This window comes from Gastrolobium bilobum, unplaced genomic scaffold, assembly GCF_033153095.1.
Source record: "Gastrolobium bilobum isolate Gb01-03AN ecotype WA unplaced genomic scaffold, APGP_CSIRO_Gbil_v1 utg5178, whole genome shotgun sequence".
In the NCBI taxonomy this organism is placed as follows: Eukaryota; Viridiplantae; Streptophyta; class Magnoliopsida; order Fabales; family Fabaceae; genus Gastrolobium; species Gastrolobium bilobum.
In genome coordinates this window covers 109,985-122,451 of record NW_026895726.1, presented here as the reverse complement: position 1 = coordinate 122,451, position 12,467 = coordinate 109,985, and positions in this window count along the sequence as shown.

Below are 12,467 nucleotides of genomic sequence, written 5' to 3'. Positions count from 1 at the left end.
GGATAAAGTGGTTGGTTTATTTTTAATTTAAATTTAAAATATATATTATTTTGCGTCTATTTCTCTCTCTTAAAATGACATAATTTTAGGTCATTTAAAATGATAAATATTTTTTCATTAATAATTTGGTTCAATTACTCGACAAATTTGGGTTTTTGACCAAAAAAATGCAAATTTCAAAAATATCCACATGTTTAGTTCGTTGACCAAACGTTTTACCGAACTAATGCAGGAAGACGTGTTTCAGGTGGTTACGCGTTTAGTCGCGCACCTGAAACATGCGCGTTTCTGACAAATCTGAAGACGTATGTACCAGGTACGTGTCTGAACACGTCTGTACTAGTTGCATGTTTCTGACAAGTCTGACGAGCACAATATCAAGATGCGTCATATTCAGGCACGCATTCCGTGTCTAGACACGTACCTAGTACAGATGTGTTTAGACACGTACCTAGTACAGACGTGTTCAGATTTGTCAGAAACACGCATGTGTCAGGTGCGTGTCTAAACGCGTAACCGCATGAAAAGTGTCTTCCTGCATCAGTCCGGTAAAACGTTTGGTCAACGAACTAAACATGTAGATTTTTTTGAAATTTGCATTTCTTAGGTCAAAACCCCGACAAATTCCTATAGTTTTACAAAAACTTAAAATAGATCTTTTTTACAAAAAATTTAAGTTTAAAAGTTGTTAACGGCATATTCTAAAGTAATCCATATCATGGCCATGTTCTCGCTGGGCTCAAACTCTGTTATGGGCCTTATTGAGTTCACACGGGGTTTATAGAGGGAACGATCCGCGCTAGTTTTGAGACAGAATGACTATAATGGCCTGTTTCATGTGATGTATAAGGTCTGATAGTATAAGCTTATACTATACGTTATGATATTTTTATTTGTTTAGTGTGACCATCGTATAGTATAAACTTATACAGCAGGATTCCTTTATACATCAAAATGATGTATAACTTAATCAGGCATAGGAGTGGTGGATTAGGTCTGGTAAGTGGTTGATGTATTAATATTGCTTACAAGTACAATTTCCAAGAACTAATATATCATTTCAATATTTATATATTAAAATAATTTTTTAAATATATTAATTTCTAAAATATTAGAGGATATTATCTTATACAATACCATATCAAACGCTGGATAGTATTACAATTTAATCAGGTCTTATACAATCAGGTCTTATACTATCAAGTCTTATACTATCAGGCCTTATCCTATACTATGCACCAAACATGCCCTAATTACCAAATCTAAATTGAAATGGTGAATATACTGGGGCTTAGGTCTTGCATTATTTTTTATTTAGAAATCATTTATTTGTATAATTATGAAGGTTAAAATATTTATAAATTTTATAAGCACGTGACGTGTATACTAGAAATTGACTTCAAAAAATTATGAGCATAAGGTGACAGTTCAAACATCTTTTTTCTATTTTAGTTTATTATAGGGAAATTTGACTTCTAAATCTATATCTAACATTGTGGTAAAGTCTTCTCCAATACCCAATTCTCAACATATCACATAACTAAAACTAGAACCATTATGATTCCTAAAAGCATTTCAAATTTGTATAGTACATTATTAGTATATAACCATTTGTTCTGTCTGAAAGACAGAGATGTCCAGCCGGTGGCTTATATATTTTATGTAGGATCTATGTGCCCTCTCTCAGGTATCTATGAATGAGATACTTTTGATGATAGGCAGATCACTGTGCACAATAATAATCGACATAGTCAAGGCATGGGGTGTGTGCACAATGACAATCTAAGAGAGAGGGTTTAAGGTCTGTGTACTGTAACACCCCGTAGTACTCCGGTTGTTAACATACATGATATTTAGCATTCACAGCGGAAGACTTTATTTGAAAAGGAATAAAGCGTCATATAAAAATACGAGTAAATTTTTTCCAAAGTATTTTATAAAAACATTTATAAAAACGTTCATGTGAGATACTGGAGAAGCGTAAATCTAAAACATACATCGACTAATTAATCCCATTAGCCAGTATTAGTGGCCGTTGACCATCAGAATATGACATCAAGTGTCATTCCTGACGGAGTCTCACGGACAACATAACGGTTGTATTTCGGATAACTGAGAACTTGTTCCCACACATACACACCTGATAGATACAATAAATTAAACAGATAGCTTGCAAGTCCCACACGGACTGCAATCCCCTCAATAGGTCAATATAAACAATAAGGCTTCATGCCCAAATTAACTGAATGCATACATCAAGTCTATATTAATTCTAAAACATACATCAGTAAATAATCCATGGCTCCAAGGATACAATCATGAGCCTAAATAAATCCCTAACATAATCTCAATACAATAATTAAACATGTTAACAGATCCACATGTCGTCATAAAGTCTAAACATAATATAAAATATCAGCTGCATCATCCACTACTCCACTGCAGGGGCCTTGCCCCTAGAAGCATCACCATTACTCTGGGTACCTGAAATGATGTCCCCAAACGGGGTGAGATAACAACATCTCAGTAAGCTCCAGGTTCATAGAGGATCCCCTAATCCCCTGAGCCCACTTCCTGCATGACAAGTCAGATATAAAGCATATAATACAAACATACAACATAAATATAGTATCATCATATCATCCTTGTGTAACCCCAGGGTCAAAGCCATAGACGGTTACACATGTGTGACTCTAGGGTCAAGCCATAGACAGTCAACACAACCTCAGTATGAAATAGCTCCTAGAGTCAAGTAATAGGCAGCCTACGTACCATGATCACTGGCCAGGATCCTCATAACATATATCATTAATGCATCTCATAACATCAAGATCATATAACATCTATATGAATGTGAATGAATGCACATATACATCATACCATATACTTTAATACAATACAACCATAATGTCCACCATCAAGGTGGGGCCACAAGAGAGAGGAGTCAACTAGAACTAGGAGCTTATCTCACTGAGCTTATCAACAGCCCAACTCCAACAGTCAATACGTATGCTCCCGTACACTCTCAAGTGTCAAGCTCTCTAGGCAAACCTAGAGCAGGAATCATTTACATTATTAATACTCAATCACTTAATGATTCCACATTTCATTCTTACATGCCAATAATATGCCCATCACAAGTCTAGACCAATTATTACTTATTGCATATTTTAGTGCATTATGAAGTGTTCACCTATTGCACAATCAATTATGTAGTTTTAACCTTTTACAATCTTAGAATCACACTCTAGGATCACAAGGGTAACTTAGGTTATTTTCAACTCATCCAAGCCATATATATAATTATTATAAGTCACTAAGGGTTTTCATAAGCCCACGTAGCCTAAGTATCACTTTTATGGTTTTTCCATAACTGTACATGCTTCTGTTTTCTAGTAATTGTGCGCAACTCACTTGTTATAAAATTCTCATCTTTTAGTCTAAACTCAATTACTGTTCCAACAAGGTATCACATGCCTCATTTGGATTTTTTTAGCTTCGGTTATCACCATTTAAGTTGGACAAACAAATCTGTTTGCCAACTCCGAACAGAGTCCTAAACATCATTTACCATTTCTGTGATTCTGGACAATCTACTAAATCAATTGCTCTCAAATTTTTATGTAGACAACTAAACATCTTCAGCTTTAATTCGACATATTATGAGCCTAATTTGAGTAAGAACAGAGGGAGAAACAATTCGTGGAAGTTGCAGCCATGTACAACCCCTGCACATGGCCTCCCAGGGCAGTCCTCACTCAAACGAATATACAGAATGCTATACATCTTCAATTGTACCAAATTTTGACACCAAATAACTAACATCATAGGCTTCAAAATGATATAAGGCAAAACCCTATATGAACTCTGTGGAGGGAGATATGCTCTCCCCAAGTTAGCCTAAAAATTAGTTAGTTAGCCCTAAGTGTGTTTACTTAACAAACCTTAATTACTTTTGTTTATCAATCCTAATTCACATTAATTCTTGGATTTTTCTATCATAAGGTCACATTATGAAATCCCCTTAGTCACATCATGTCATGATACTTAAATTTTACTAATTGCTTGATTAGTGCACTTAAACCCTACTTAAGTCCAATTTTAGAGTTTAATCATTAATTAGTGTATTATGCAAAGTCCACTTCACGTAACCACTAAATTAATGTCCTAATTAGGTCTTAATATTAATTTTAACATAGTGACCATATCTTAAGCATACATGGCCGAATTATTAGTGGTGAAGATTAGGGTTCTTAAGCTTATTTCTTAATCCTTTATTTAGTTAATTAATCCATACCCTTAATTAATCCACTAATTCATCATTTTCTTATTTTTAACACAACTAACCCTCATATACTTAAGGGGGCAGATTTGATTAGCTATGTTAATTAGTATTTTTAACCATCCTTAATCAAGATTAGTGAGTTTTACTTAGAGTTAACCCACACAGTTAGTCTTTCTTATCATTTTTCCACACTTAACAACTTCTTCACATTTTTTTGTCAACAAACTCTAACCATACATGACTTGGCCAAATTCATCATAGTCCACTTTAGGGTTCATAGTCATCTTTTTACATGAACATCACTCAAAGGTCCAAAGGTGGCACCTTTAGTCATCAAATCTATCTTTTCATGGATCAAAACTCACACACCCTTAATGATAATCATCAAACCATGACATTAAAATTTTCTAAACAATATTCCCCCCAAGATTAAGTCAAAACTGAGGCACTCATAGGCAAAAAGGGAAGGCTTTTTGAGTTATTTTGTTCAAATGGAAGCTTACATGTCCATGCTCCCTCCTTTAGCTCCAAGGCTCCACCTTTTTCCACCAAGAACCCTCCTTTAAGCAAGACCACATCTTCATGAACATGCTCATGAGTTAGGCTCAAGAACACAAGAGGAAAAATGAGATTTTTCATGAATTAACTAAGAGAACTTACCCACAAATCACAAGAACCAAGTAAACAAGTGTGGTTCTTCAAAGGAGTTTAAGAACACAACTCCATGGCCTTCAACCTTCACAAAACCGTGGTTGTCCAAGGAGCTAAGGGCTACGAAATTTTGGCTTCACACCATAAAAATGGTATGATTGTGAAGAGGAGAGTGAGTGGAGCAAATTTGATGAAAGAGATTTTGTGATTTAGAGGTGTTTAGGTGATGGAATCTTAGAGAGAAGTGAAAGAGTTTTCAAAAATTGAATTTCTAGATAGAAGGAGGAGAAAGGGGCGCTTATCAGCAAGGAAGGAAGAGAGGATGGTTCTCTAATGAGGGGTTTCATGTCACTTAAGTGGTCTTTGTCTTTTAGTGGGACCCGATGTAATTTTTAACTGAACTGTCGTCAAATTTTTATCCGGAAACTCCCAAAACTCTAACTTTAAGTACTTAACCTTCATTTTTTCTAATTATCATGTTCATAACTTAAGGATTTGATTAGTCGATCACAGATTCACTAACAGTTATTTAATTGCACTATAGTCTTTACCGGTGTTCTTAATTGTACCCGAATTTCATAATCTTCTTAACTTTAACATTTTTGGTCTAATTATGACTTGTTAGTCATATATTGGTCTTTATTTCCATTTTCTAATATTTTTCCCGTTCCGGGATTCTACCGCCTGCTACTACAGCAGTACAAAATACCCGGCAGAAGTGACTTTTCAAAAATACCCTAATATAGGCATCGATCTTCATCAAATCATATCCTAACCTCATTCATGATGTTTATATCATTAGATTAGCTCTCTAACTATAATTTTCTAACTTGGAGCTATTCTACATACTGTTACTGCGTCAACAGTCAAAATTAACAGATGAAATTTCATCTGTGCATAATACCCTCACTATGGGTATCAAAATTCTTAGAATTTCATCCTCATTTCATTTATGACCATAAGGTCCTCATTATAACCCTTTAATTTAAAAGGGTTATTATATGTACCTTATTGGCTTAACCCCTTATTTATAGATGGTTTACCTGGTAAGAGTGTAGCTCTGAGCCTCTGAGGAATACTGGGGGGCCAAGTCCAACTGCTTAACTGTCTGGTTAGGATTGTCATTAATAAGAGATTTCTTTCCTTTTGTGTTGTCCTTTATTGGTCCTTCTAAAATATGGGCCTTTGTCAGGTCCATAACAGTTACCCCTCATGTCAACTTCTTGATCAAGTCTAGGTATTTTGATGGCTTATGCTCAAAATGAGTTTTCAAGCTTTCCAACAATGGCTTCAGGATTTTGGAGAAGCAAGACACAATGGTGATGAATTGATTAAGTGTCAAATGAAGTGCTTTAATTCACTTAAGTAAAACTTTGACCTTGGTCAAAGTTTTCAACATGATAATTCATCAATTTACTGTTACTTCATTAATTCTTTTAATCTCCTCTAATCAATGAATTAAACCATCTAATATGTGTTTTCACTGTCACCAAAATCATTAATTAATCTCTCACTACATTATTTTTAAGTTTGGGGTAACTTTGCATATTTGTATTTTTATCTCAAAACTTTCACTAATTGCACTTTTACCTTAAAAATTGACTTAATTCTCATAATTAGACTTTTCATCTAATCCTACTCTTTTAATATCTAATTAATTCCCAAATTCATATTTTAATTGGTCTGGTTATTATAGGGTCCACCATTAGGACAAAATATTTATAGCTCATTCTCTCACTCATCACTGAGGATCTTCTCCACCTATTAACCTCAAAGTGTGTCGCTTCTTATATGGGTTGACACGAAACGACATGACACGAATAACCTATTAAACTCAAAGTGTGTTGCTTATTATGAGAGTTGACACGATATCATAAGATATTAATAACATGTTTACAACATGACATGACACGAAAAACTATAATAAGATTAAAACAGGTAAACTTTGAGTTCGCGGGTTGACATATGACACAACACAATTTTTTTTCATGTTAGTGTTTTTCAATACGAGCATAACACAAATTTGAAAATGGGATGATCTGAATATGATATTTTCTTATCGTGTTAATGGATAGCATTGAAAATTGTCAACCCTAATTTAAGAGGCAGTGGTGCCTTCACATTTTCCCTTTACTCTTTGTCTTCACATGTGACTATATTATGGTAACTCTCCACTCAGCTTTAATGTATTCCATTACCTCAAATATAGAGTTACTACACCCCCATCGAGAGAAACATGCTCCATCTAACCATCTCAACAGTTCAAGTTATTAATTTGTGATAAGAAAAATATAGAAATATTTTATTTGTGTATATAGAAACGCTCTATCTAACCAATTAAATAGGTTGTATCTATCCATCTAAACATGACAGTTTTATATAAAAGAAATTATGTAATCAATGTAAGGAATAAACTTGAAAACAAAAAAAAAAAATATTTTTTTAAAATGATTAAGTAAAATTAATATGTGTTATGTGTTAATAACATTATTTCAAATATCATAATATGAAAAATTGATTATTTTTTAAAGAACAAACAAACTTTGATATTCAAACTGTTAAAGATTCCATGAATATGTTAGGCCTTCTTTTAATCATTCGGGATTGACTTATATAGATATAAATATGGTTGACGTTTTGTGGTTGGCGTGTGCCACACTTTATATTTTATTTATCATTTTTTAAGCATTCAAGATTGACTTATATATATATAGATATATATATATATATATATATATATATATATATATATATATATGGATATATAGGGGAAGATTATACTTACAACCTCTTTTCGTTTACAATATCTTACAACCATATCTTAACCGTTAATTTCCGTCAATTAACAGGTTTAGTAGACAACATCTCTAATTATAAATCAAATCAAAATTCTCTGTATATTGCGTAACTAGGATAACATTAGTGTTGTAGGTACATAACCTATGTAAGTCAATAAGTACCAGATCACTCAAATATTTCAAAAAAAAGAAACAAATTGTTTGTGTGTGAGAATGGAAAAAAAATATATCAATTGATGAGAACAAACCAATTTTTTTTAATGAACCGAGCCAAGTCACCGGTTGAACTGACCATGTCATCGGTTTTTACAAAAATCGGTCGGGTCGCACCGGTTTCATTACATGGCCGATCTAATACGAAAACTAGACCGGTTATATAATTGGCTCACTGATTTCCGAATCGACCCTGCTGAGTCGATCCGATTTTTATAACATTGCTAAAAATGTAGCTATGCACGCCTATATTAAGGGAGAATCATTTGTTCTTGTGATAGTGAGATTGTGGCATACCTCCGATCAGATATTTGGCCTAATTATTTATATGAGCTTTTGAAAAAATCTTTTTATGTTTTGTTTATTTTAGAATGACTGTTTTCAAAAGTTAAAGCTATTTTGCATTTGGATGTAGCACATGAAAAATACTTTTAACGAAATATATTATTTGCATGTTAAAAATAAAAATCACTTTTCATTTATAAATTTACTAAAAAGGACATATGAAAAGAAATCATGAGAGCAAATTTGATTGTGGTGGAGGCAGTAGTGATGAGAACAACAGTGGAGGTAGTAGTGATGATAGCAGTGGTGATGGCTCTGACAATGGTGGTATAGGTGGTGGTGGGGTGGTAGCGACAACAATGTTGTGGTAATGATGGCAACGGTGGTGGGGTGGCGACACGACGGTGGTATAGGTGGTGGAAGAATGGTAACAATGATAATGTTGCGGTGGCGGCGACAACGGTGGTACAAGTGGTAGCGGGGTCGTAGCGACGACAATAAGGTAGTGGCGTCAGCAACGATGGTATAAGTGGTGGTGGAGTGGTCATGACAGTGGTGTTGGTGGCAAAGATGACGATGTGGTGTTAGTGATGGTACAATGTAGTGATGATGGAGACAGTGGTAGATGAGATGAAATTGTTTGGGGTTGGGATCAATAGCGGACCCAGAAAATTTTATTTATGTCTGCACATTTAGTGGTGTGTTTCCCTCCAAATTTTTTTTAAAACAGTTTTAAATACATTAAAAAATAAAAGAATATAAACAAGAAGGGTTTATATCCTCATGTTACGTAAACCAAATTTTTTGTCATGTTAAGAAAAAAATAAGACCAATTTATTGAATAATGTGCCCTCTCACTTTCTTTAATATTAATTTGTTTTTTCTTAACATGATAAAAAATTTACTTTATATAACATTAGGAATATAATCCCCAAACAAGAAAAGAAAAGAAAATTTCAATTTAACATAAAAAAATAGTAATCAACTAAATGATATAAAAATACTAAAACATAAGCAGTGTACCTTCTTGTACATCTACTAAAATTACTCCTTATATTTTTAATTAATTAAAAAATGTATCTCTTCTTTATTAAAAACAATGTATTTTTTCTGCTTACCAAAAAAAAAATGTATTTTCAAACTTATGTCTGCACTTGTCCACATTGGCAATTGAACAAGTCCGCCGCTGGTTGGGGTTATGGTGGTGGTGGTGGAAATAGAGGTGATATTGGATAGGGTTGGGGTAAATTTGAATTTTGAAAAAAATAATTAATTTTTGACTTTTGCTTTTTCATAAGCTATAAATTTTAGACTATTTTGTGATTTCTCCTTCTTCTTTTTTAAATAAACATCTAAATACTAGTTTATAACGATAAGAACTTCAATAAAAAAAAAAAAACGGCTTTTGAAGGGAAAAATAAATTCCATCCTAATGGGCTCTCAGTGGAATAAGGTAAATGATTATTCAGATTTTTAGAAGATAGGCCAGGGATAGTGGACCAAAAAATAGGCCTAATATATTGGTTTGGAACAAATTGTATACCAAATCAAATGCATTTACATCATTTATAAATTCCATAATCCTTTATAAATTTGATTATTTCCTTTTTTTTTCGTTAAAATTAAATATATAGGGATAAATATGCTTAATCTCCATATTTATATGTTTCTCTTAGAGTTTATGGGCTTTAAAAAAATATATTTTCATGCATTTTTTTATTTGGAAAACTTTATAAATACTCTAAGTTTCATTTAGAATTAAAAATGTCTTTAACCTTTTTTAATCAAAAATATTTTTAACGTTTTATGTTAACTTTAAATAACCTTTTAAATTTTATTACATTATGACTGTTTTTGTCCTCCAATTGTACCAATGAGATTTGTGAATCTAATGGAAGGTTTTGTGTTATATCAATTTTATTTCACTTGTTTAATTGAATTTGATATTGTGTGGCGGAAAATGAGGTGTTTATTATACGTTAGCAGGATAATTAGTAAAAGACAAATAGTAAGAAATAAAGCCTCAAAAGAGATTGTTAATAACCAGAAAATAGAGGAAAGGAAGAGAAACTGTGGATATGACTAGGATAAAATACCATGAAGAGCAAGAAACGAAGTAAAAAAAAAAAAAAAAATGATATCTGAAATAATGAAAATTTCCGTAAACAATCTTGCAAGAGGAACCCATGCACATACAAGAAAATAATGAAAATGACTCCTTTGAATCAGAATCTCAAATGCCTATTGATGGAATTTAATCCCACTCCAATGCTACTCCTGTTTACAAGCCCCACACTAGAAACTCGGTTACTTTCCCATGTATATAGACATAGCAGACGTCCGCAACACAACAATACCCCATGATAGTGATCATGTAACTTTGCTGAGTTAATCTCATGAACTCCAAATAGGTTGTAAGAGGAGTAAATTTGACCTAATAGTAGCTTAGATCAATGTAGTTAACGGCGGAAGGGAACGCAGAGCAGCCACGTACAAATACACTATAGTGGCATAGAGGATGGCAAATTGGCCACTACACTGAAGATTACTGTAAAGAACCTTGGGATACACCACCCCAAAAGCTAGCTTAAAGGGTGGGAGTGCCCAAGGCCTTATAAACTCCACATTAGTTGCTCATACAACCAATGTGTGACTATATATCTCAACACGCCCCCTCACACAAGAGCCCATTGGGCTTGAAGAGTGGATGATGCAACAGGCCCAGCCTACCTGCGCTAAGAAATTCCACAAGAGAAAGTGGGGGGCGGCGAGGCTCTGATACCATGTAAAGAACCTTGGGATACACCACCCCAAAAGCTAGCTCAAAGGGTGGGAGTGCCCAAGGCCTTATAAACTCTACATTAGTTGCTCATACAACCAATGTGTGACTATATATAACTTGAAAAGGGGTATTCTAATATATTATAGAATTGTAAATAATCTGTACAAAGGGTTCTCTATTTATAGAGAATATTTGACCTAATTTTAACCTAATGGGCTTGGCCCAATACAACAAATAAATGACTAAATAATAACTAAATAATTATTATTTACAACACTCCCCCTCAAGCTGAGGAATAGATATTTATCATTCCCAGCTTGCTAGTAAATTCTTGAAATCTGTCTGAAGGAAGCCCCTTTGTTAATAGATCAGCTAATTGACGCCCAGTGAGAATGTATGGAGTGGTAATCAACCCGCTATCAAGTTTCTCTTTGATGAAATGGCGGTCAACCTCAATATGTTTAGTCCGATCATGTTGGACTGGATTATGAGTTATACAAATAGCGGACTTATTATCACATAACAGCTTCATAGGTCCCTCACATTTTATTTTGAGATCATCAAGTACAATTTTCAGCCACAGTAACTCACAAATGCCTTGAGCCATAGCTCGAAATTCAGCTTCTGCACTTGATCTGGCAACCACATCTTGTTTCTTACTTCTCCATGTCACCAAGTTACCGCAAAGAAACATGCAATAACCAGTGGTAGAACGACGGTCAGTCACAGATCCAGCATAATCAGCATCTGTGTAGACTTCTAAAGATAGATTGCCATCACGTCGGAATAACAATCCTTTACCAGGATTACCTTTAAGATACTGAAGAATTCTCTCTACTGCCTGCATGTGTTTTTCTTTTGGATCGTGCATAAACTGACTGACAACACTAACAGCATAAGCTAGGTCTGGTCTAGTATGGGCCAGATATATCAATTTCCCAACTAGCCGTTGATATTGTCCTATCAACTGGAGGACTCTCTTCTTCATAGCCCATCTTGTTATTCTGCTCAATAGGAGTATTAGAGGGTTTACACCCGAGCTTTCCTGCTTCTTTGAGAAGATCAAGAACATATTTCCTCTGGCTGATAAAAATTCCTTTGCTTAAATGAGCTACTTCTATCCCTAGGAAATATCTCAGTTTCCCAAGGTCTTTGATTTCAAACTCAGAGGCAAGCCGTGTTTGCAGAATCTGTCTCTCCACAAAATCATCATCTGTGATAATAATATCATCAACATATACAAGGAGCACAGTAAGCTTCCCATTTTGGGAGTGCTTGAAGAAAAGAGTGTGATCTCCTTGGCTCTGTCTGTATCCTAAGGTCATCATAACCTTAGTAAATCTTCCAAACCAAGCACGAGGTGACTGCTTCAATCCATACAAGGCCTTTTTTAATCTACAAACTTTATTTTCCCCCTTCACAGAATCAAAACCAGGCGGGATTTCCATGTAGA